Below are 5,917 nucleotides of genomic sequence, written 5' to 3' on the forward strand. Positions count from 1 at the left end.
AAAAACTCTTCCTGATTTGACTAAACTGGAAAAATTAGACGGTCATAACTATAAGCGTTGGTCACGTAAAGCTCGTTGATGTTTTTCGAACAATGGAAATTGATTATGTGTTGTTTAGTGACCCTTTGCTCTGTTAAAGAGGTGCACATTGAGGACCGTAGAGAACACCCCCCCGCTAAATCATTGTTAAGTCAAACGAAGAGGATATTAAGAAATTTGATAAGGACAATAAACTTGTTAGATGCCAACTTCTAAACAACATGACTGACACCCTTTTTGACCTATTTATGGTTCATAAGTCCTCCAAAGCGATATGGGAGTCCTTAGAAGCCAAGTATGGGGCTGATGATGCGGGGAAAAAGAAATATGTTGTGGGTAAGTGGCTGGAATTTCAGATGGCTGACGGGAAACCCATCATGGAACAAGTTCATGTCTACGAGAACCTATGTGCTGATGTCGTGAATGAGGGTATGAAACTAGATGACATTTTCGTGGCTAATGTTCTGTTAGAAAAGTTCCCTCCCTCCTGGTCTGACTATAGGAACCACCTTAAGCATAAGAAAAAGGACCTGTCTCTCCAAGAACTAGTAGGACACATGAGGACCGAAGAGGCAAATCGCCTTAAAGACAAACCTGTTAGTCAACCTATTAAAACTTCTGTTGCTGCTGTTAATGCTAATCTGGTTGAGTCTGGTGGTCCGTCTTATACTGAGAATGTAGATACCCGTATCCGTCGATATTGGAATTTATAGAGAACCCGACAAACACCCGAGGATGATAGGACACATGTATTCTTTAGTTGTCATTGTCATTATTTGGGTTCGTTTTACGATGTAGAACGAGCGTTGTCGACGGAGTATTTTATTAATTTAAATGATATTTAAATTAAATGTTTTTTTAAGTGAATTCATTTTATTTTACTTTATTTTGAATTTATTTTTTTCAAAGTTTATTTTATTGAAAATAAAATAAATATTTGATTTGAAAAATCATTTTATGAATATTTTTGATTTGAAAAATCACTTATTTTAATGTGTTAATCGATTTGAAGAATCGATTTAAAAATCAAGAACTCGTTTTTAAACACGCGTTTTTGAGCTCGATTTTAGCTCGGTTTTTGAGCCCGTTTTCTTTACGAATTGGCACGAATCTCGAGTACACTAACCAACCTAGACTACTACCCATCCACCCCTGTTCGAACCCCCATAACCACGGCCCAAATACCATCCCAAACATCCCCCAAACAGCCCGTAAAAACGAAACAGCCCCCCCTGTTTTGCAGCTCAATCCCGAGCCCAAAACCCGCTCCAAATACCACCAAAACCCGTGCCCATTAACCCTAACCCATACCTTAATATCCTACCCATATTACCTTACCTTAATCACCAAGAAAACCCCCCATACGAACCCTAGAAAACCCCCCAAAAGCTGCTGGACAGCAGCTATGCTCAGCTGAGCCCGTCTGCTTCTCCTCCCTTTTAACCTACTTTAACATCCTATAAATACCACCCCTTTACCATACATTCATTCCTCTAAGTTATATATACATCCTACCATCACCCACAAGCTTTAAACCTCAGAAACAAACCCTAAACATCCTTCAAAAACCCTAAACAAAACCGACACACAAACTGAAACTGTTTGTGTGTCCTCTTCGAAAACCCTTTCGTTCCTCCATCAAACCTCCATCAAAACCCGAGTTTCTTGTTCCTAATTAACCACATAACATCCATCTACACATTAGACAAAGATTTACGAGCCAAATTGACCTTGAGAGTACACGAAATCCCTCGAAAAAAGCAGTGAAATAACACTGTTTTCGCGGTTTATTCTTGTCTGTCCGTTCTGTTTGTGCTCGTTTTTCGTGCTTAATAACCCAAAACGAGCAGGGGTTGCTTTAAGATCCCTGTTCTCCTCTCTTTCTAGTTTTCAAAACATCTTTCAAATCGAATTTTCGTCGTGAAACGAGGGAGATATCATCGTTTGAAAATCGCTGTCCAGAAAGTTTCCAAAACGCGTGTTTGCTTTGTTTCTTCGTCGACGACGGCCTCTCGAGATAAAATCTACCATCGATTACGACCCAAGACGGTGTTAACGATACATGTAGGTTGAGAGTGCATCAAATCCTCCTCTTTCTCCCTTTTATTTCGTTTTTTATGTTTGTTTTTTTATAGTTTGTTTTTATTCGTTTATCGTTTTGTTTATCGAATGTTTAATTAACTATGAAACTAGTTTAGTCCGAGTATGAGTTAAAGTACCACCATGAACACCCGCGTTGACTTGAGATGGGAAAAGAAACCGCTACATCAGTCGGTCGTACACCCCGTCTCATTTACATATCCTCGTGTTCAAGGTAGGGCATAAATAAAACGATTGTCTAACTTCGTTCTTCGCTTTCGACCCCCTTATTGTTTCGGCCAAATCGACATACCCTAGGACCCGTTGTATGTTAGTTTAACCTCTGATTGTTAACCTATGACGTATTTAGATGACATTAAATTAATTTAATAACCTGATTAGACACATTAGGGTGCATCGACATAGCTTTAAAAATCAACTAACAATTTCAGTAAATAATTGAACGCATCTTTCTTATCACTTGATTTTCGCTAGCATAGGAGTGCGTGATTAGCACCTTCCTATTAACACTCGACGAGTAAGCGTTAATCTTATGATATCTGACCTAATTGGACCCTTTAGGCCGTGTGAAACACACTTTGCGCGACAATCAATCAACTTTGTTTCTAACTCGTTTTCTAACTTGTTTCCTATCCCTTTTCGCAAACATTCGATCTAACCAATGAACTTAACTTAGGAACTAGGTTGACCTTATCTTGGCCGTTGGTTTGGGCCGTGGCTTTGGGCCGTGAGCTTGGCCGTCTTCTTTGTCTTTCTTGCTTCGTTTTTTATACCTTTTGTTCCTCGTTGTTTCGTTGCTTGTAATTTGTAATTTGTTTATCGAGTTGTAATTTTCGAGCTTGTTTTACTTTTATTGAGTCAAAACCTCTTCAAAAAACCTTAGTCTTGTTTGGTTAGACGGTTGTTCCCCAATGCTTGTAGGAGCGTAGTAAACCGCATGTTGTTTAAAGCAACATGGCCCGGTTTATGCTAATACATGCTTTGGTGCGTAGCCCTATGCCTAATTCGATGAGATTAAGTGAAAGCATACATTACGAGGAGTGACCCAAGGCCGTGAGTCATGTAAGCCGTGGGCCACCCCTCTTGTGCACGGTTTTCTAGGCCAAACGGCCGTGTGTGGTGTCATGTATTGCGTTGTATGTAGCAATTGTATTTAGATCGAGTTGTATCTTTAATTTGTTGTTGTGTCGGCATGAAATGCCTGGTTTGTAATAGGTAGATCCCAACGGCTCCCCATTCCCCCTTAAGCCTTGTTTGCTTTGTTTTGTATGTTGTTAGATCAATCAACCCACATGCTAAATTACAACTTTGACAAAGTTAGTTTAGTTGCATCTAAATCGACATAGAAATTGTTGTCACATGATAGGGTTAAAACAACGTTTGCATATCATACATCGTAGTAGCTATGACCTTGTTTGAAATCCATACTTGACTTAGTAGAGGCCGTTATTGACGGGCGGGGTTGGGTGTCCTTATGGGCTTCCCAACACGTACCCTCACCCCTTACTCAAGATCTATGGTTTGTGGATCCGTCTAAATACCATTGGATTACGAGAGTCATTCAATCGAGTGATATAGGGTACAAGTCTTTATCTTTAATCACTCGTAGTCGATTGGCTTTATGCTTTTCGATGAAAGGTGTAAAGTTGACTTGAACGGTTCCAAGTTCCCAAAAAACTTGGTGGCGACTCTAATATGTCTTAATTCGATTCGAAAGAACCTCGAGTCGATTATGCGGGTGTGGATCCCTCGGACGCAGTTCCCGAGGGCCTTGTCCACTGATTTGGCGACTCTATTTGGGGAAAAGAGGACTAGTTACATTGTGTTTCTAGGGTCTTTTCCTCCGAGGTGAAACTTGAAAAGAAAGTGTTGGAAAGTAAAACATTACTCATAGTGCTACGATTCATGCATAAACCCTTAAGGACTTGCCGGGCCGTCCCGGCGTTTCTTCGTGATGCGTGGGGGCGACGTCCCACTATGCCGGGAAGCTGCACATTGCTCGCTTCCACTTCGCCTCGCGTGGTTCTTGATGGTGGGGACGATCTTCTAGGTACTTTACCTTAAGACACCTTGCTCTATAAGACCGCAAAAGGATGGAGGGCATAGACCTTCTCGTAGAAGACTTGCCGAGACTTAGAGATGTCTAGGAGCATACATCCTTACAACATGAGAATGACAATGTGCAATTTGCTTTCCCAAGTCTTTTTTTTCCCATGTCCTTTTCAAAACCGAACTTTTGAACAACCTATTTCCAAACTAGCATGGTTTTAAAAACGCGGAATGCTGCCCAAATAGGACTAGAATTTTCGGCCCAAAATGAGCTTTTATATAGGCATGCTGCCCATTTCAAATCTCGTTTTCAAATCAATCATTCGTTTTTTCAAAATCCGATCCAAAATGTTTCTCGAACCTCAACCAAGCATGAAATGCGTCGAGTCGTGTCCGGGTCCTGGCCGTGTTAGGCTAGACGTTTTTTTTTCATTCCAAGAGTCTAGAACACGACCTTGTTGGGTCACCCAAGCTCACCTCTTGGGCTTTGAGTCATGTTGGTCGACCTTTTGGTCTAGGATAGTCCGCAAAAAACGTCCAAGCTAGGCCCTTATGGACGTTTCACACGAACCCATGGGCTATGTTAGCCCAATCACGGGTTTAGTCACACCAAGTCCAGTTTAGAATCGAGTTATGACAGTTTGAGTCATGTCGTTTTGTCGAGTCTAAAATGAACCGATGTCTAAATCAAACCGTGAGTCGAACCCTTGTTTAATCAATCTCAAGTCGAGTCTTTGTTTGAGTCAAGTTGGGGTCGAGTCCTTAAGTGTGCAGGGGCTCTTACTTTAAATATTGACTCAGTACGGGGTTTTCTTGTAGAAAGGCCGCCAAAAACCCGACGTCAAGCAATGGAAGATCTTGTTAACAAGCTTTACCGAGGCCGTGAACCTCATGATGACCCGAATGGATGCAATCGAATCTAAGCTGGGTGAAGATTTCCCTCCACCACTGACTGATCTGGAAAAACGGTTCAAGTTCATCGAAGACCGTTTGAAGCTCTCCCAGGGGAAGAACATTCACTATGAGAACGCTAGGGCCTATGCCCCGGTTCAGGATAAGCTGCCCACGAACATGGTACTCACTGACATCCCCAAGTTCAAGGGCACCGAAGATCCAGTCCACCATGTTAAGGCCTATAAAGGGTACTTAGCACTGAAGGGAGTACCTGCTGACATGCTTTCTGAAATTTTCGCTCAATCTCTGGGAGAACACCCGAAGGCGTGGTTCTACAATCTTGACCTTAAGAACTTCCCCACTTTCGAAGATATTACGGTGGAGTTCTGTAAGCACTATGCTGACAATGTTGAGATTCAAACCAACATAAGAACTTTGGAGGTTATGACACAAAAGGAGAAAGAGGGCTTTACTGAATTCCTTGCAAGATGGCGCTGAAAGCGTGAAGTTAGCTAAGAAGCCCTGATGAAGTTGAAATGGTAGATAAGTTCGTAAAGAATCTACGACCTATTTACCGCAATGCTCGAAGTACGAGAATTTTGGCTCTTTCAAAGAATTGATAAGAATCGGGATAAAGGTAGAAGATGATGTCATAAGGGCAGAGGCTGAAAAGCCGAAAGGGTACCAAGGGGCCTCATCGTCTAAGGCCAAGGCCCCAGCAACAACCCATATTGATGAAGCCATCAATCTCTTAGAAGGGCAATCGAAGAAGTCGCAGCGCCAAACTCCTAGGGCATTCACCGATATCGGATGCACTTATACATACGCTCTCCAA

This window comes from Silene latifolia, chromosome Y (assembly GCF_048544455.1).
Source record: "Silene latifolia isolate original U9 population chromosome Y, ASM4854445v1, whole genome shotgun sequence".
In the NCBI taxonomy this organism is placed as follows: Eukaryota; Viridiplantae; Streptophyta; class Magnoliopsida; order Caryophyllales; family Caryophyllaceae; genus Silene; species Silene latifolia.